The following is a 21679-nucleotide window of genomic DNA, read 5'->3' as shown; positions in this document are numbered from 1 at the left end:
CCCCGATTACAGGTGAGGAATTAGAAATAGCTTTAACCTCTTTAGCCCTTGGTAAGTCTACAGGCCCCAATGGAATCCCCCTGGAATTTTACAGGGCTTATGCAAAAACAGTTCAACAAGAGATGTTGCAAAATTTTCAACTGGCCCAAATGGTATATGGGATATCCCCCTAAATCACGGCAGAAGACAACCATAGTGGTGTTTTGAAAAAAGGAGAAATCTGATTTATTGCCAGCATCATTCTGACCCATTTCACTTATAAATTGTGATAGCAAAATGTATTCTAAAATACTTGCGTCTAGATTAGGTAAGATAATTACTCCTATGGTATCACTCCACCAACATGGGTTCATCCACGGTAGGCATACGACAGACCATGTCCGCCGAGTTATAGCCCTTCTGGAATAGGAGCGGGCTGCGTATAGGATATGGAGACAGGCAAGACGGAAAATTAAGATATCAAAACTGAGTGCATATACTCCATTCATGGCTCCAGGTTTACTTCCGCCAATATTTCAGGACAAAGTTACTTACAGATGGGGGAGAAAATGAATTAGTATCCTGAGAGATCTGTTTAAAAAGGGTCAGCTCCTATCTTTTTTAGATCTACAGGAGAAATTTGGAGTGGAAAAAATGAATTTTTGTAAGTATTTACAGACACAAAGTTTTTTGGGGCGTAGCAAGAACAGGATAAATATGATATCTGAAAGGATTTCCTTGGAGGAACTAGTGAGGGGCAAGTCTAGGATCGGGAAGATCGATCAAAATTGAATTCAGACATCTCCGGATGATATAGAAGCCCAGAATAGCACATGGGAAACAGGCTTGGAAGGGAGGCAATCTATATTGAGGATTGACTGGAGTTGGCAGACCAGGTGATTATAACTGGGAGTCTTAAAAGCCAACATTTTATGTCTGTGTTCGATCTAAATTATACTACAACAAAGGTAGCTAAATTGGCTGGTGGGAGAGGAGGGAAATGTAGCAGATGTGGATTAGTTGGTGCCGATACAATACATATGTTTTATTTTTGCCCAAAATTGAATATATTCGTGCAGGATCTTGAGGCCTTTTTAACTAAAATCGTAGGATTCACGGTTTTAATTACCCCTACTTTGTTTATCCTGGGGTATTAGATGACATGGAGTCAAATAAAAGAACTAGGGCAGAGAAAGGATTGCTGTTTATTGCAATGGATATTGCTTGTACATGTGTTACCTCCCAATGGATAAGTATGGACCCCCCTACCTTCTCTAACTGGTTGTCCAGGATGCGGCTATTTATAATATAGAATCTGAAGTATATAAGTTAAGAGGGCGACTGATAAGGGAGCTTGGGCAAAGTATTTGGGCCCAATCAGAAACCTGGTCTATTAGAACAGTTCTATATAGCACAGGCACTTTCTGCCACACTATCAATTGTAATCTAAGATGTAAATGGAGATGTTGTATATTTATGAATGAAATTGGGCTGTTATCCGCTCGATTGCACAGGCACTATCTCTCGTTGAGTAATTAGATCAACGTATTTATTGCACAGGCACTTTCTCTTTGTATATCATCAAAAGTTAATTTATCAGGTGAATCGTGCTGCTATCTCTAAAGATATTTATGTGATTGAAGTTCTCTATTTACTTGCTATGCTGGTGAAATGATGTACTGTTTGTATTTGTAAGGTACACATCGTCGCTGGGGGTGTTTCGCTGCAACGAGGGGTGTGGATGGACGCCGGTCGTTTTATCAGGAACGACCTGCTGTAATACAGTGCCCACACCCTAACCTTATGGACAAAGAGGACCTCCAGTCCTCCGCTAGATCCACAGATCACTCAGTAGTTGACCTAAGAAAGCTATATGATTAAGGTGACAAGATCGTGCTCACCATTCAGGAACATTGGATAAAGACTGCCATCTTCGCCGATTGGCATGTTTCCAGTCCAATTGTCTTAAATTCGACATTGCAACGAAACCATACACATCAGGAGTTAAGTAGCTGGGAAGGTAATCCTTGGACTCCAGTTCCCTTGACATTATCCTGCCTCCATAAGCGACGTATTATAAGACTTAAAGCCCTGAAGAAGTCCCGGCTCGGGACGAAACGCGTCGGCTGTTTTTGTTTCACTGCGAATTGAAAATTAAAGATTAAAAGAAGACTAACAATACTCCTTTATGTTATTTTTCTTTATTGTGCTCAAATACTTCTTGCACTTATTATCTTATTTGTTGTGGTGCACCTTTGCTGTTGTTTTTCCATTGTATTTGTAAGGTGTCATGATATTTATTATTTGTGGTTCTTTTGATTTCTTGCAAAAAAACAACAAAAAAACACGTTCAAATACATGAATCAGAAAACCAACTACATAAAAACCTATTGTGTTTGATTTCATAGACTAATTTGGCTCCATAATCATCTGGACCTCATACAGAGTCCCTGAGGAAACTTTCTTGCCTACTTGCCTGTTGGTTCACTAATGACACTGTCAACTGGGTGTGGTCGGGGGCAGGAATGACTGTAAGCTCATGTTTAAAAATTATCACTTTTAATAAGTACTTCTCAGTGCAGCGCTATATTATGACATTTTAATGTCAAAGCTTCCATGTGTTATAAACACACTTTTTTGAATTTTGAAGAGACTGTTTCATATTGTATATGATGTTTGTTGCATATTTTATATAGCAAACATTTTCAGGGCTCGGCTTGTGCATGGGCTCTAAGAACCAAGTCAGAGCCTTAACTCGGCTCTGGGGCTCTCCTTGTTAATTGTTTGGCTCGACCACCTCTACCACCAAAAGATACCACCCAGTTTCAGCTTTAAAGACAGTGAAAAACATTACAACATTCCAGCGCTGAGATGGAGGAAGCACTTAACAGGTGCCTTCTCAATGGTCTCTTCTGCTGTGACTGGGTGGGCCAAAGGTCACGTTTGGGTGGGCCTGGCCCACCCGGCCTCCCTGCTATAACTGGGCCTGTAATTTATGTGAGTATTAATCAATGTAGGAGACATGTTGTTACAAATTATTGGCTACAGTCACCAGCTGTTTTCATTTGATCGAGGCAGCTAGGAGAAAGACAGTGATAACTTTATTTTAATAATGCCTAAGGAAAATTAAACTATACCTTTCTTTTCATCATTTACCAGGAAATAGTCCATTAAAACTCATGTGAAATGTTATTTTTCCCAATTGATGCATTTAGAAAATCGTAATTCTTCTCCGAAACTGTTCTCTGAAATGAAGAACCATTTCAAATGGAAGAATACTGTTTTCATTTACAGCTCTCGTTCAACCCTCATGATAAATGTCAAGGACGTTGCTGAAAATAGACGGACCCAAACAATGTAACTGTTCCCTGCAGCTCATGCTGGATGAATTGATATACACACTCAGGCACAGTTCATTTATTCTTTCACTGGGCCAGACAAAAGGCAGATTGATCCATTCAAAACCAGTTATCACTCGTTCAAAAAGAGACCTGCATTATATCCTGCATTATGAGTCTAGAAACAGAATGTACAAAAAGAAATAAACTGTAAATTGCCTCCAATAACCACAGCATGGAGATGCTGATACAACCAAGTAGTGCCTTAAGTTGAATGATAAAAGGAGGGTGGTTAAAAGGAGTGTGGCCTAAGAAGCATATCAATAACATCTCCACAAGAGGTGTAGCCTACGCCAATATAAGTATGGACTAATACACGTATAATAGAATCCTGTTCTTGAGAAATCATAAGGGGGCATATTATTACAATGTCGGTCGGAGTTGCCTCTGACCGACACAGTTTCGGACTTGGGACCTACGACCTCCGGTCGGAGGTTCTGACCACCTGATTACAATGCGACTGAACACTGTTCATTTGCATACTCACTTTTCTCTATGGGCGATTGTGTCACAGCTGTAAACCGAGGATAATACAGGCTTCTATAGAAAAATTTGTTTGTGTGTGTGTGTAAAACCCTGCACCCTGTGGCAGGCACCCCATGGTGCCTGCCACACAGTGCAGGGTTTTACAGGGGGTACCCTAGGTTCCCCCTCAATCACCAACCATAGACTGCTGAGGCAAGGGGTCCCTGCTAGGGGCCCCCAAAGTCACTTTCTAACAGCCTTTCCATGTCAGAAGGCTGTGGGAAACTGACATAGTAATCCTGACAGCGGAAACACTGTCCATAGGGGATTATGGTGCGGTTCCGACCAGCTGGAAGACTCTGAGGTCGGAACGGAGTCGAAATGACTGGCCGTTTTCCGTTCCAACTGCCGACATGGTAATCTGTGAAAGCCTCCGTCCACAGTCCGAAAGCCTCAGACTAGCGGTCGAAAAGCTTCTGACTAGCAGTCGGAGACTTTCCGATCGACATTGTAATTGGCCCCAAAGTTTTTTATACTGAAAGCAACCGTAAACTAGCACACAACACAATATTTATTAAATGTTTACATAGCACTATTGTCTTGTTGGCATAAGCAATAAAACACCTGACATGCTAAATGTAAGCTGTCATAACTGGGTTAATCAACTGGAATGATATCAATGGTAAATAATTTTATTCACCTCCAGCCTATGCCTGGTTTTTGATTACTTCATCCAGCAAAATACACAAATAGGGGGAGCCAGAAGGCCCTGGTTCACTCGTTCTTTTTTATACTTTGCAGTGCTTCTACTTTGCCCTGGCGCACTTTAAGCATTGCTAGTAAACCTTCCATGTGACTTCAGAACGCATTTCCCTCTGAACCAAGCCAGTGCCTAGAGATATGATTAGCAAATCAAGATTAAGTGTGTGTGTGTGTGTGTGTGTGTGTGTGTGTGTGTGTGTGTGTGTGTGCAAGCGAGAGAGAAAGAGAGAGAGTCTAGGACTGGAGAAGGAGAGAGAGTCTAGGACTAGGAAGCTCAGAGACTATGTTGTGTACAGTAACCTGTCGGAGAGAGCCTCAGCACATGCTCTTGTCTGAATGAACACGTGATTAACCTTTTGTGTATGAAGGTAAATAGATGACCATGCCAGAGTGCCTTTTCTGTCTCATTAAGTACGGCTGTGTCAGAGACACCATCTCAGTGAAAATGTGAAAGACAAAGCATGCAAGTTTCTGTATGTGTCTGTGACCCCAAGTAATTGTGTCAGAGATGCTATTTCAGTAAAGGTGCATGATGCCCCTCTTTGAGTCAGGGCATACCAGTGGCCCTTTCTGAGCGAGGGTCTGTGGATGACCCTGCCGGAGTGAGCATGTATCAGGGACACTGTCTGGAAAATTGTGTGTCAGGGATCCTGTATATGTGAGTTTGTGCCCCTAAGTCATGGGTACTCACAAACTTTCTCTCAGGGGCCAAATTTACAGTGTAGTTTGTGGCCGAGGGCCGCACCGGTGGGGGCGTGGTCAGTGAGAGAGGGGGGCGGTGCTAGAGACCAAAAAAAACCTGTGACCATGAGGTTGAACACAGGCCCCTGCAGCGGATGTCTTTGTCCACTGAGCCACCAGACCCAGCATACACACATCTCTCTCTCTCTCTGTCTCCCTCCCTCTCTCTTTCTCTACCCCCTCCCCCTCTTTCTCTACCTCCCTCCCTCTCTCTCTCTCTCTCTCTCTGTCTCTGTCCCTCCCTCGTCTCCCTCCCTCTCTCCTCTCCCTCCCTCTCTCTGTCTCCCTCCATCTCCTTGTCTCCCTCCCTCTCTCCGTCTCCCTCCCTCCCTCTCTCCATCTCCATCCCTCCCTCTCTCCGTCTCCCTCCCTCCCGCTCTCTGTCTCCCTCCCTCTCTCTGTCTCCCTCCCTCTCTCTTTCTCTCCCTCCCTCTCTCTTTCTCTCCCTCCCTCTCTCTGTCTCCCCCCTCTCTCTCTCTGTATCTCCCTCCCTCTCTCTGTCTCCCTCCCTCTCTCTGTCTCCCTCCCTCCCTCTCTCTGTCTCCCTCCCTCCCTCTCTCCGTCTTCCTCCCTCCCTTTCTCCGTCTCCCTCCCTCTCCCTGTCTCCCTCCCTCTGTCTGTCTCCTTCCCTCTCTCTGTCTCCCTCCCTCTCTCTGTCTCCCTCCCTCTCTCCGTCTCCCTCCCTCCCCCTCTCTCTCTCCCTCCCCTCTCTCTCTCCCTCCCCCTCTCTCTCCCTCCCTCTCTCCATCTCCCTTTCTCTCTGTCTCCCTCCCTTTCTCTGTCTTCCTCTCTCTCTCTGTCTTCCTCTCTCGCCCTCCTTCTCACCCTCTGCCTCTCTCTCTCTCCCTCCCTTCCTTTGTATCCCTCCCTCTGTTTCCCTCTGTCTTCCTCCCTCCTTCTGCCTCCGCCTCCCTCCCCTGACTCTCCTTCTCTCCCCCTTCCCTGACTCTCTCTCTCCCTCCCCCGACTCTCTCTCCCTCCCTCGCCCTCCCCTGACTCTCCCTCTCTCTCCCTCCCTCGCCCTCCCCTGACTCTCCCTCTCTCTCTCCCTCCCCTGACTCTCCCCTGACTCTCCCTCTCCCTCCCTCCCCTGACTCTCCCTCTCTCTCTCCCTCCCCTGGCTCTCCCTCTCTCTCCCTCCCTTGCCCCCCTTGCTCTCTCTCTCTCTCCCTTCCCTGGCTCTCCCTCTCTCTCCCTCAACCTCCCCTGACTCTCCCCCTCTGTCTCTTCCTCCCTCAACCTCCCTTGACTCTCCCTCCCTCTTTCTCTCCCTCCCCTGACTCTCTCACTCCCTCGCCCTCCCCTGCCTCTCTCACTCCCTCACCCTCCCCTGACTCTCCCACTCCCTCGCCCTCCCCTGACTCTCTCCCTCCCACTCCCTCCCCTGACTCTCTCCCTCCCTTGTACTCCCCTGACTCTCTCCCTCCCTCGTCCTCCCCTGACTCTCTCCCTCTCCGTCCCCTGACTCTCTCCCTCCCTCGCCCTCTCCTGACTCTCTCCCTCTCTCTTCATCTCTGTCTCCCTATCTCTGTCTAGGCGAGGTGTAATAATTCTATTAGAAATATCACGAAAAGCAAGAGGTATTTGCTGCACACATCGGACCACCTTCCCCAGCCTTCCCAAAATCTGCAGCACATTATTAATGACACCCTAATGTAGAGAGCGCACAAGAGCTGGCTGGACCGCTGCAGCAGAAATCAGGTGTAACCCGGAGGGCAGAGATTCCAAAAAATGCTGGGCTGATTCAGACTTTCATCCCCGTGACCGTCCTGACTCGTTCAGAAGCGGTCGCTCCCCACACGCTCCCTGGTCACTTGGTATCGTAGCGCTATTGTGCTCATTGCTGCCATTAACCAATTTGCGCATTGCCCTCATTGCCTGTATTATCATTTGTGGCTGACTGGTATCGTAGCGCTATATTGCATTGCCCTCATTGCTTGTATTATTGTTTGTGGCTGACTGATATCGTAGCGCTATATCGCATTGCTCTGTCTGCTTTTGTAATCATTTGTGCCTGATTGTGCCGGTGCCTCTGCCCATATCTTAGCGACATCCCAGACTGTGCCCCAATCTCGTCCTGTTTCACTTTTGTTTTTGCTGCCATCTTGTTGTTATGCCTCCTAGCCCGTCTCTCCACCCCGCTCCCGCCTTACAGCTGCTCCTCCCTCCCACAGATAGCTAAGGATCGTCCCGTTCGTCTCAGCGCTGTGACCGTCCTGACTCGTTCAGAAGCGGTCGCTCCCCACACGCTCCCTTGTCACTTGGTATCGTAGTGCTATTGTGCTCATTGCTGCCATTAACCAATTTGCGCACTGCCCTCATTGCCTGTATTATCATTTGTGGCTGACTGGTATCGTAGCGCTATATTGCATTGCCCTCATTGCTTGTATTATTGTTTGTGGCTGACTGATATCGTAGCGCTATATTGCATTGCTCGCACTGCTTTTGTAATCATTTGTGCCTGATTGTGCCGGTGCCTCTGCCCATATCTTAGCAACATCCCAGACTGTGCCCCAATCTCGTCCTGTTTCACTTTTGTTTTTGCTGCCATCTTGTTGTTATGCCTCCTAGCCCGTCTCTCCACCCCGCTCCCGCCTTCCAGCTGCTCCTCCCTCCCACAGATAGCTAAGGATCGTCCCGTTCGTCTCAGTGCTGTGACCTTCCTGACTCGTTCAGAAGCGGTCGCTCCCCACACGCTCCCTTGTCACTTGGTATCGTAGTGCTATTGTGCTCATTGCTGCCATTAACCAATTTGCGCACTGCCCTCATTGCCTGTATTATCATTTGTGGCTGACTGGTATCGTAGCGCTATATTGCATTGCCCTCATTGCTTGTATTATTGTTTGTGGCTGACTGATATCGTAGCGCTATATTGCATTGCTCGCACTGCTTTTGTAATCATTTGTGCCTGATTGTGCCGGTGCCTCTGCCCATATCTTAGCAACATCCCAGACTGTGCCCCAATCTCGTCCTGTTTCACTTTTGTTTTTGCTGCCATCTTGTTGTTGTGCCTCCTAGCCCGTCTCTCCACCCCGCTCCCACCTCCCAGCTGCTCCTCCCTCGCTCCGCCCCCCTCCACTCTCCACTTATGACAGATGCATTTGCGCGCAGCGTCCACGCACAGCCAAAGGTAAGCCTGTCTACGCCCGTCCGTGCCCAGACCGCACCCAGCGCCAGACCCCCTGGTCCCCGCACAATCCACTCCACCCGCATAACGTACGACGCCGCAACCCTCTCTGCACTTAACACAGGACGTCTCCCAGTCTGCTACCAAGCCGCCCCAGGACACACCCATGGACCTTTCACCTGCCACTCCTGCAAGCTAGACTGCATCAGGACCCACACCAAATCCACAAACGCCAAACAGAACTCCGAAACTAACCACCTGAAGTGCATCCTGCTCAACACCCGCTCGGTCCACAAACACGCCACTGAACTATGGAACTTACTAGACACCACATCGCCGGATGTCGCCTTTCTCACAGAAACCTGGATGAACGCCTCATCAGCGCCCGACATTGCCATAGCCATCCCGGATGGCTACAAGATCATCCGAAAGGACCGCACCAACCAAACAGGAGGAGGCATCGCCATCGTCCATAAAAACACCATCGGCATCACGACCAGTTCCGACGACAACCTCGCAACCGCCGAACACCTTCACTTCCAGATTCACACCGACCCTAAGACCACACTCAGAGGCACCCTCATCTACAGACCCCCAGGACCCCGCACACAATTCAGCGAAGACATCGCAGACTTCATCAGCCCACACGCCCTCCCCTCGGAGGACTACATTCTACTAGGAGACCTCAACTTCCACCTGGAAAAGAACAACGACAGCAACACCACCACCCTTCTGGACAACCTCGCCAATCTCGGACTCAAACAACTGGTAAACACCCCCACCCACTACGCCGGACACACGCTCAACCCAATATTCTCCTCCAGCAAGTACATCTCCTTCAATCACGCCACAGGACTCCATTGGACGGACCACAGCTGCGTTCACTTCAACTACAAAAAAAACACGACCCACCACCACCCACAACCAATCCCCCGCAGAAACTGGAACAAAATTACCACCGACCAGCTCTTCACATCGCTTTACCAAAACCCTCCCGCCAAATCATTGGACCCAAATCAAGCAGCCATCAACCTCACACAATGGATCACTCACTGCGCAGACGAATTAGCCCCCTTGAAAAACCATCTAACCAAGCAAGGTAGCAAAAAAGCCCCCTGGTTCAATGACGACCTTAAAAAATCCAAAAAGATCTGCCGCACCCTCGAGAAAGCCTGGCGAAAAAAACCAACCACTGACAACATGACCACCTTCAAGAACGCCACCCGCAAACACCACCAGCTGATCCGATCCACCAAGAAATCAGCATTTAAGGATCGACTCGACAACAACGCCCACAACAGCAAGGAACTATTCAACATCATCATAGAATTTACCAACCTCACCGCCGACACCAACGACATCACTCCATCTCAAGACCTCTGCGACTCTCTAGCCTCGTTCTTCCACAACAAAATCGCTGACATACATAACAGCTTTGGCGACCAGTCCACCCTCCTCACCTCCAAACCAAAGCCCCCCTCCGACATCCTTTGTGCCTGGAACCCAATCAGCACTGAAGACACCATCCGCTTGATGAACTCCATCCACTCCGGATCGTCAACCGACCCATGTCCCCACCACATCTTCAACAAAGCAGACTCCATCATCGCACCCCATCTCCGAGATGTCATCAACTGCTCCCTCAACACTGCTACCTTCCCGTAAAGCTGGAAACATGCCGAACTCAGCGCTCTCCTGAAGAAACGCACAGCAGACCCCACCGAACTTAAGAACTACCGCCCATTTCGCTCCTCCCATTCCCTGCCAAAGCCATTGAGAAAACCGTCAACAATCAGCTCGCCGCCTTCCTCGAATCTAATGGCTCCCTCGACCCATCACAGTCCGGCTTCTGAGCCAAACACAGCACCGAGACTGCCCTCATCGCAGCCACAGACGACATTCGAACACTACTTGACAATGGAGAAACAGCTGCCCTCATCCTACTGGACCTCTCCGCAGCCTTCGACACAGTCTACCATAGCACCCTGATACAACGCCTCAGCAACGTCGGGATACAAGTAAAAACAACACTGGACTAGACCAACTCGTTCCTTGCCGGAAGAACCCAGAAAGTCCGCCTCCCCCCTTTCAGATCAGAGGCCACTGAAGTCATCTGCGGCGTACCACAAGGATCTTCACTCAGTCCCACCCTCTTCAACATATACATGAGCCCCCTCGCATCCATTGCGTGCCAACACAACCTCAACATCATCTCCTACGCAGACGACACCCAGCTGATCCTCTCCCTCACCAAAGACCCAAACACCGCCAAAACCAACCTACACGAAGGGATGCAAGAAGTAGCCGAGTGGATGAAGAACAGCCGTTTAAAACTGAATTCAGTCAAAACGGAAGTCCTCATTTTAGGATTATCCCCCTCCGCTTGGGACGACTCATGGTGGCCACCGGCCCTGGGCATCGCACCCAAACCAACGGACCACGCACGTAACCTGGGCTTAATCCTGGACTCCTCCCTCTCGATGACCAAACAAGTAAACGCCTTCTCATCATCATGCTTTAACATCCTACGTATGCTCAAAAAAATCTTCCGCTGGATCCCCACCAAAACAAGAAAGACGGTCACCCAAGCACTTGTCAAAAGCCGACTGGACTACGGAAACACCCTTTACGCCGGAACAACAGCCAAATTACAGAAAAAACTCCAACGCATTCAGAACGCCTCAGCCAGACTTATCCTAGACATCCCTCGCCAAGCTCACATATCCGGTCACCTGAGAGACCTTCACTGGCTCCCCGTCAACAAGAGAATAACATTCTGTCTACTCACCCATGCACACAAAGCCCTCTACGACCTAGGACCCAAATACCTCAACACGCGCCTGACCTTCTACACCCCCACCCGCCAACTACGATCGTCCAATCAAGCCCTCGCCGCGATTCCACGCATCCAAAGATCCACCATGGGAGGAAGATCCTTCTCCTACTTAGCGGCCAAGACCTGGAACTCTCTCCCCACCCACCTCCCCCTTACACAGAACCACCTCTCCTTCAGAAAACAACTCAAAACTTGGATATTCGATAAGTAACGCTTCCCCCCCCCTCCCTCAAGCGCCTTGAGACCCTCTGGGTGAGTAGTGTGCTATACAAATTCTAACTTGACTTGACTTGATCCCTTCAGTGTCGATAAAAACAAAGAGTGATCTCCAAGTTCATGCTCGGCTCAGTTCAATCAGTCACGGGGTTTGTCCTGGTCACTGTAATTGTCCAATAATCCCCCCCCCTGTGTGGCAGCCCGGGATGAGACAGCTTGCCTGGCGCGCACACAGACTCTCTCTCACACTCCCCCGACTCTCTCTCCCTCCCTCGCCCTCCCCTGACTCTCCCTCTCTCTCCCTCCCTCGCCCTCCCCTGACTCTCCCTCTCTCTCTCCCTCCCCTGACTTTCCCTCTCCCTCCCTCCCCTGACTCTCCCTCTCTCTCTCCCTCCCCTGACTCTCCCTCTCTCTCCCTCCCTCGCCCCCCTGGCTCTCTCTCTCTCTCCCTTCCCTGGCTCTCCCTCCCTCTCTCTCCCTACCTCGCCCTCACTCTCCCTCTCTCTCCCTCCCCTGACTCTCCCTCCCTCAACCTCCCCTGACTCTCCCCCTCTGTCTCTTCCTCCCTCAACCTCCCCTGACTCTCCCTCCCTCTGTCTCTCCCTCTCCTGACTCTCTCACTCCCTCGCCCTCCCCTGACTCTCTCACTCCCTCACCCTCCCCTGACTCTCTCACTCCCTCGCCCTCCCCTGACTCTCTCCCTCCCACTCCCTCCCCTGACTCTCTCCCTCCCTTGTACTCCCCTGACTCTCTCATTCCCCCGTCCTCCCCTGACTCTCTCCCTCTCCCTCCCCTGACTCTCTCCCTCCCTCGCCCTCTCCTGACTCTCTCCCTCTCTCTTCATCTCTATCTCCCTATCTCTGTCTAGGCGAGGTGTAATAATTCTATTAGAAATATCACGAAAAGCAAGAGGTATTTGCTGCACACATCGGACCACCTTCCCCAGCCTTCCCAAAATCTGCAGCACATTATTAATGACACCCTAATGTAGAGGGCGCACAAGAGCTGACTGGACCGCTGCAGCAGAAATCAGGTGTAATCCGGAGGGCAGAGATTCCAAATAAGGCTGGGCTGATTCAGACTTTCATCCCTTCAGTGTCGATAAAAACAAAGAGTGATCTCCAAGTTCATGCTTGGCTCGGTTCAATCAGTCACGGGGTTTGTCCTGGTCACTGTAATTGTCCAACAATCCCCCCTCCCCCTGTGTAGCAGCCCGGGATGAGACAGCTTGCCTGGTGCGCACACAGCCGCTTCACAGGTCTTTAAAAGGCCATTAAATTGTTAATGAGGCTTTGTTCTGTTTCACCTCTTCTGAGGCCCCTGCAGCTCCACTCTTTGGCTGGAATCTCCCGGCCCCCCTAGAGCAGAGCCTCTCCGAGTCCAGGCTGCATCAACCGGCGGTGTTTACTGACACTCTTGAAAACTTTTTTTTAACCTGGTACATGTCTGCAAGGTCCGCGGGCCGCCAAGGAAGGCTTGCCAGGCCGCTGGCGGCCCGCGGGCCGTACTATGAGTACCACTGCCCTAAGTGAATCTTTGTGAGCGATTTATCTAAGTAAGAGTGCATCGATGACGCTGTCTAATGACAATGGCAAACCCCCTTTGGGAGCGTGGGTATGTCAGTGTCCCTAGGTGTCTGTAGCCTTGGCTGAGTGAGTGTGTTTCTGCACCCTTAAGTGAATGTTTGTTTGAGAGGTTATTTAAGTTTGGGTGTGTTTGGTTGACTCTGTCTGACTGATGGTATGTCTGAGACAGCATACAGTGAGGATGTGTCTATGACCTTGTGAGGATTTGATTGTGACCATGCCGGAGGGAGGCTCTCTTAGTGATCTTTTGTGAAGTAGCATGTTTAGTGATATTGTCTCAGTGATAAAGCCTTAGGTAAGGTTATGTAGCTGGATCACAAAACATTTTTATATGGTGCTAATACACATCCCTGGTGGTAGGTAAGGCTATGCCTTGTACCAAAAACCTTTTCAAGTTATTTTGAAAGCATTTCCATTTGTGAAGGTGATAATGTGCGACCAGGAGGTCTGTGAATACTTATCACATTGAATTTTGTTGTAATGATGATGTTTTGTGTTGTTTTTCTTTTGTGCAGCATTATTGCATTGTGATGCTGTTTAGTACATATCTATACATTTAAATGAAAAAAACACAGTTGAAAACTGAGTTAAGGTCTTGGCTAAAATGCAACAAACCAGTGAAATTCACCAGTTTTGTTTACCAACGAACACAACAGATGCCATAACTCGTGTTGTCCTCATCATGTTGTTCTCTTGTTTGCTGTTTTTCTTGTTTCTGTGCCATTTGAAATTTGGTGTTTGGAGCATGGTGGACTGCACAAGTTAAGGCATGTGCTGTGTATTTTGGTAACCATAACTGCTCGATTTCAGTGGCTTTTCACATTTGAGCTAGACCCATAGCCAGGGCCATTGTCTAGCCAGTGAGATTTGGGTGGAAATCACACATTTCCCAACTAAAAAAGCAGTGAGCTAGAGGGTAGAGTAAGATGACCAAGGTTGGGAATGGACTGTTTCTACGAGGAACAAGGTCAGTACTGATTTGCATTGGGTGGGCTTCTGTCTAGAGTTGCACATTGGGCAATAAAGGATGGGTAGGGATATTACCCCAAGCAATTTCCACTGGTTAGACTATTTGCAAGCATACATCCCATCACCTTTAGGGTGTTTCATTGCCATAAGTATGCCTGAAAACATGAGACTGGTACATCTTTCCAAGTCTACTACTTCCAATCTTGATGAATTCCACAAAGTAGTCAATTTGCAAACTCAAAGAGAACTTCAATGTACTACTTTTTGGTAAATGAGTCACTATATATACATTTAATTAAGCACTCTAAACAATGAACAGGTTGAAAACTCTTAGAGAAATTAGAACAACGAGAAAAGACAACAAAGACAAAGCAGACCCTTCTCAGGGTCACATTACCTAACTACCAAGCCAAGAATGCATGTAGGGGAGTCACACCCCAAACACACTCACTGAAGGTATGCCCTGCCCATCCACCTGAACCTGGTTGTTCTCCCTGGGAAGTCATGACTACGGTAACATATTACCCAACAGTCTGGAGTCCCTGCCCTGTGATCATTCACTTTAAAAATATTTTCACCAGAAACAACTAGGGATCAAAATCTGGCAGCCTATGCTACAACACATGGAGATGTCGATTTTAAAGATGGCTGTTTTTAATTATCATAGCCTTTGTTCTTGGTGCTATCATGTGTAACCATGTAATATTTCTACAGTAATGATTTAAATGATTGATTTGTAATTGCTGTATGCTATGAACTGAACAATAAAGAAATAAAAAAATATATATATTATATATTTTCACTGCACACACTCTTCTTCGTATCAGCTATGAGAAGCCTTGGTGCCACTGGAGTCAAACTATCCTGGCTGATGAGGGGTTGAAACCCAGAAACTGGTCCTATGATGCTTGTTTCCAGTCCAGGGAGGATCTGGCCTGGCAGTTTAGGCTGGACTGTTGCCATTAGGTGCAAGGTCAAGAATGATTTGTATATGGCTGGGTTCAAACTGGAATGGCATGGGGAGCAAAACATGATGGATATAGGCCCAGATCTCTGTATTGCGGTGAATATATGTCATTGCTCTGCATTCTGTCAATTATTTGTTCTTTTTGCATTTAACGTGTTAATAGCCACACAATTAGATACAGTCTAATTAGAGAGCCCCAGTATTTTTTCGTCCCCCTTTCACCTTTACCCTCTTGATGAATGTGAGGAAAACATGACATAACCCAGAAGACTAAACATTGCAAATGTATGCAAGATTTCATGTGGATTAATCCAATAATGCCACATTTTATCACCAAATTAACACTTTTTTTTCACCCCCCTAAGCATTGCCTCCCTTGACATATCTGCAAAAATGTAAAAATACCAAGAGGAAGATAAACATGATAAGCATCTGTCAACCTTTGTGTATATTTATCAAATATTAATAAAGTTTGACAGAAATTGAAATTTTACTTTTTCATCTGTCAAGAGAATGCCACGATTTAACCTTTCATGCTTAGATCAAAAAACATTTTAAATAGTAATTTCTTGATGTTAGGCCTGTTAGCCTTAGGGTGGTCTTCCCACAAATGTTTTGCCTTGCTCCTCCATTTTGGCTGACCTAATTTTTGCTGGCCTTAGGACTCTGCATACTTAACCACTGCAAACCAGTAATAAAGTGCATGTACCTCCTGCTCAAACATGGTAATATTGGCTTATCCCCAATTGGCATATTCAATTTACTTGTAAATCTCTAGTAAAATGGAGTTACAGATGCCCAGTTCCTGAACATTAAATTCTAATAGAGGGCCTGCAACACTGAGGTGCCACCCACTTAAGTAGCCCTTTAAACATGTCACACACAGTTTAAACTGCCAGTTCCACCTGGCAAAATAAACTTTTTGCCAGACACAAACCTTCCTATTTAATATATATGTCACCCATAGGGTAGGCCCTGGCCGTCCAGAGAGCAGGGATTAGGTATTTAAAATGTACTTTTAAGCTTTACATGTCCTTGTAGTGAAAAGCTCTTACTTTCGTTTTTCACTAATGGAAAACCTACCTCTCCCACAGACTAACATTAAAGTTACCTTATTACATTTAATGAGCTGTCATTTTGAAATGGAGACAGGTAAACAGTTGATGTTTGGTGTCTTTGAAATTATAATGGAAACATTTGCATAATTCTGTGGAGTGGTGTACAGGAGTGCAAAATTAAATACTGTGGGATGTCAATTAGTTTCTATTTCACAAAAACTGTAAATACCTGTAAATTAACTTTACAAATAGTTCAACATATACCAGCAGTTACAAAACCACAAATGAAACACATTTTGTTTTGTAATTCTGTATTAATGGAAACAAAGATTTGAATAGGATCAAAACTAATCTTGTTTTTGTATAAGTGGTAAATATTGTATTCTATTGGGCATTTGCATAACCCTTACTACCCATATGTGTAACACCGAACCACATGAACAGCAAGCTACGCTAGATAGGGTGGGGTGTGATTAGAAGGGTGTTGTCTTTGCTTTTGTGATCCAATGTGGGAAGTGTTTCCATGTCATGTGTGATGGCCACCTAGGTGCAGTTATCATGTTATGAGACGCAGCGTGTAGCAGTGTAGTGCATGATGATGTATGAGGAAGACAGACGCAAAGTTTATGGGTTTTCAGGATGCTAGCAGCTTTGAACAGGTCTGTGGGTCCCATTACGTTATTTCTTATGATTATATTCTGCTTCGCTGGTTACTGCATTGGTTTGTCCAATCAGACATTTTGGGGCAGATTTGCTTACAGTTCACCCAACTCAATACAGTGAAACAACTTGCTGCACTGCATGAAAAGCAGATAACAGAAAGTTCAATGTTTACAAAGACATGATGCCTTTCTGCTGTCTCCTAGCATTTGTGCACTGTGTACTGCCTAGCACCAATGCAGGTGCCCTTGAGCCACAGTGCAAGGGTGCTTGCGATATAGGCAGGATTGTTTTGTGCAGGAAGGGACAACTTCCTGCTAAAATACAATCCATAGAAGCCTAGTCTTCTTTATATATGTGCTGCGCAATGCAGCATAGATAGGATGAGGAAGTAACTAGAAGGATTAAGTTCATATCGCCTTGTTATACCTCACTGTGGCAGGCATACCATTTGTATGCATTCTGAAGTTTCCTAGCTCAAGTAAATCTGCCATTGCACCTAATTCCATAGTGGATGTATGAGAACACCCATGCTCCACCCATGGAATGCCTTCCCAACACATGGTAGCTCAAGGCAGCCATATGCACTACATTGCATTACTTTGTATATACTAAGCTGCACAGAGCTACACAAGGTTGCACCTCAAAAGTGAAGCAAGCCCAATGAAAAATCTTAGTAATTCTGCCCCCTAGTGTATAGTTCTGGGCCACAGCTGGCATTATTGGAGGGAGAGAGAAGTGGAGAGAGAGACTGGGATGTGTATTGTTACTATCATCTCACATCGGAAAGCCATTGTGAGAAGTAAAAAAGCAGCCATAGTGTATAGATATTTGGGACCTGCAGTCATGGGTTAGATTAAAGTCCTTCAATTAAGCCACAGGTGTGACATATCTCTTCAGTTATTCTATGCCTGTTCTTTTAGTGATGGCTAGTTTATTGGCTGCACAGTACTGATGACGGACAACCCTCATAGCAGGCATGTCTTATGTGAATATGAGAGGTGTACGTTATGGTTTGCTGCTGACCACTGATTGTTATGGTACTAGTATTAGTGTGGGCCAGAAATGTTATTTGTGAACTTACATATTTATATAATACCCCGACAAAGCATGGAGCAGCTCTCCTTAACTTACCTGCTTACCGAAAGTAATTTGCTGGTGCTAATTCCAATTTATGGATGTGAAGCTGAAGACTGAATTTGAGGGAGCGACTGTCTTTCCAGGTTCTATTGCAGGGATGTGTGGTGGTGTAGTGGTGTAGATGTCTTGGAAATAGCTATGTTTTTAACTATCTTCTGAAGTATATAGGCTCCTCCATGCTTTCCATGCGAGATGGTAATGTGTTCCAGAGCTCAGCAGCTTGTACTGAGAAAACAATGGCTCCTATGGATTTCTTATGGTAAAGTGGTATGATAAGTGGTGCAAGCCTGCAGTGCAGTGTCCTGAGTTTTTGCATTCCTTGAATTTAGCTTGTAAATATAGCTGTCCTTTTCCTTGGGGCTCTGTGAACAATGCAAAGTGCCATGAACTTTGCCTTTCTTGCAATAGATAGCCAGTGGAGTGTTTGCAAGACTCCAGTCATAAATATTGTAGTAGTGTTGGAAAATGACCCTCTCTGATAGGTCACCCCAAATGTTTTGCGTTCCTCCTCCTCTATTTCTGACCTCATTTTTGTTGGCTTTAGGATCCTGGGCACTTAACCACTGCTAACCAGTGCTAAAGCACTTTTTTTTCTCCCTAAACATGGTTTGATGGACTTAACCACAATTGTCATATTTAATTTACCTATAAGTCCCCAGTAAAGTTCACTACGTGTGCCCAGGGCCTGTAAATTGAATGCAACTAGTGGACCTGCTGTACTGATTGTGCCACCCACTTATATAGCCCTTTAAAACATGTCTCATTCCTGCCACTGCAGGGCCTGTGTGTGCTGTTTACATAGCCATGTCGACTTAGCATTTAAAGCTGCTTGCTAAGCCTTAAACTCCCCTTTTTTTTACATATGCGTCACACCTAAGGTAGGACATAGGTACCAATAGGGCAGGGTGCCTTCTAATTAAAAGGTAGGACATGTACTTTTGAGCTTTATATGTCTTGGTAGTGAAAAAACTCCCAATTTAGTTTTTACTACTGTGAGACCTACCACTCCCATTGGTTAACATTGGGAATGCCTGGTTACATCTAATAAGCATTAATTCCCAATTGGAAAGAGGTAAAGCTGCTATGTTTAGTAACTATGGAATAGTAATGATAAATCCTCTTTAACCCCTTTGCTGCTAAGCCTTTTGTTGGCTATTTGGAACAGTTTGCACTTAGGTCTCAATAACTTTTTGTTCACATAAGATATCCATGCCCAAATTTGGTCTTTCTTCCAAATTCCTGGGGATTCTAAAGGTACTCAAGGTTTGTGAATTCCCCTGGAGAAGACCGAGAAATTAGCCAAAATACAGCTCATTTTGTAGATTTTATGGAAAAATGGTAAAAAAAAGTGCTGCAGAAGAAAGCATCATTTTTTTCCTAAAAATGGCATCAATGAAGAGTTTGCGGTGCTAAAATCACCATCTTCTCAGCATTCAGGAACAGACAGAGTTGAATCATAAAAACAATTTTTTTAACACTGTTTTGGCATTTACCTGTGAGCTAGCCCGTTTTTCTTACTTTTTCTGCTTTCAACCTCCTTCCAGTTAGTGGTGGATATGAAACCCTTTGTGGATTACAGAGTGCTGAACATTTCTGAAAAGTAGACAAATGGCTGAATTCAGTGAGGGCTCATTTGTGTAGATCATTTAAGGTTGTCTTATAAAAAGTAACAGTTGAAATGACAAAATATTGAAATTGAGATAAAAAAGCAGACATTTGTGTCTACGTTTTCACCTGTAACTTCTTACTATGGCAGATTTTCTAAATCAATATAACGTGACGTCCACTGGACCTTTCTGGTTGTGGGTATATACAAGGTTTGGAGATTCTCCAAGAACCCGAGTTACCCAGTGCAAACAACTGAGCGGCACCGTAAAATTGTTTTTCATTGTGTACATACTATACAGCAATTCATGTGGTAACTTATAAAGAATAGAAAAAGGCTATGAAGAAAAACTCTGCGTTTCTGAAATGTGCACCAGACACAGAGTTTAGGAGCAGTGGTTGTTTGTGCAGCTCTAAATTTATTAACACCCTTAAAGGCATGTGTTTCAGAGGGTAACATGTCTTCTGGGGTACATCATTGCGTACCTTTGAAAGGCACACATGTATGGATTTTCAATTGGTAATAACAAATGTTCTACTTTTCTGTATTCCCACATGTCTCCTGATACAAATGGTACCTCCCTTGTGTGGCTGGGCTTTGCGCCTGCAACACAAAACACCCCAAAACGTGACCTAGGAGACATCATAGTTCACCCAGCAGAATGCATGATTTGTTACAAAGTGATATTTCACCCAGCAGAATGCATGATTTTTTACAACGTGGTTAGCTAGGCACCTGGTGGAAATGAGTGTGTGGTGACTTGCATGGCTCTCACCAGGTTCTTTTACCCAGAATCCCCTGCAAAGCTCAAACGTTGCTTAAAAAAGCTAATTTTCCTAGCATTTCTGAGAGGAAACATCCTATAATCTGCAGCCAGCCACAAATTCCCTACCACTAGCATTCCGCAATGTCTCCCGAGAAGAACAGTGCCTCACTTGTGAGGGTAGTCCAAGTGCCCATGACATGAACAGTTGCCAAACGCAATGTAGCCACATCACATTCTATTCAACTAACATTACCAGTGTCTCCATATACGGCCTTATTCATATGTCAAGTTGTATAATGACAATACAGATTATCATGAAAATAATACACTGTTTGACCACTTATCCATACTAATATTATAAAGAGAGAGCCCAAACCTTTGAGGTGGGTAATCTCAGTAACCACAGCACCAATCACAACACCCAATACAGCGTTGGAAAGGGCAGTTGCAGCAGAAGGACATAGGCTATGCAGACGGCCACCATATACATTTTTTTTAATAGTTTTTATTAACTTTTCAAGAAACAGTGGTGTTCATCACAATCATACAGTGCAAGACATACAATTGTACCGTAGGACACCATATACATTTAAAAGGTAAGAGAACCATGGCAGCAAAATAGTCCCTTGCGGGCGTGTCTGTGTTGTGCTGTGGGCATGGGCTGGGGCGTGACTAATGCTGGGGGCATGTGGTACGGCCATCACATCGTGGGCTGTGGGCGTGTGCTGGGGCGTGACAAACGCTGGGGGCGTGTGTCCGCCCTTCATGCCATGTGAGTCGTACATACAAGCGCCAATTACGTTGCTGCGCAGCATCAAAGGGCATGCTGGGGGCGTGAGAAACGCTGGGGGCGTGTGTCCGGCCTTCATGCCATGTGAACGCAATTGCGGCGCATTAAGGGGCACGCTGGGGGCGTGAGAATCGCTGGGGGTGTGTGCTACGTTCCGCCTTTCATGCCATATGGGTCGTACATTAATCAGAAGATCGACTGCTGTGGCCGTGTGCTGGGGGCATGACAAACACGTTCAGCTGGAGGCCTGGTAACTAACATTACTGCAGCCTCTCCTGCGTGCTGTTACTGAACTCTCTCATTCAACGAAATTAGACGCGCCTGCTACCATCAACCAGGGCTCTAGCCTGGCTCAGGCGGCGGATCAGTACACTAATTACACGCGCCTGATAACATCAACCAGGGCTACAGCTGGGCCTTAAGCGGGGGAACACGCGCCTGCTAACATCAAACAGGCCTGCATCTGGGCCTCAAGCGGGGGAACACGCAAATGAGCGTGTCTGCGGGGACAATTACTGCAACCTCTCCCACTCGCTGTCACTGAACTCTCTCATTAAACGGATTAAACAGCTCAGCCGGCACCTAGGGAACCCTACCAAACCAGCACATTTGT

This window comes from Lissotriton helveticus, chromosome 5_1, assembly GCF_964261635.1.
Source record: "Lissotriton helveticus chromosome 5_1, aLisHel1.1, whole genome shotgun sequence".
Lineage (NCBI taxonomy): Eukaryota > Metazoa > Chordata > Amphibia > Caudata > Salamandridae > Lissotriton > Lissotriton helveticus.
This window is presented reverse-complemented; position numbering follows the sequence as displayed.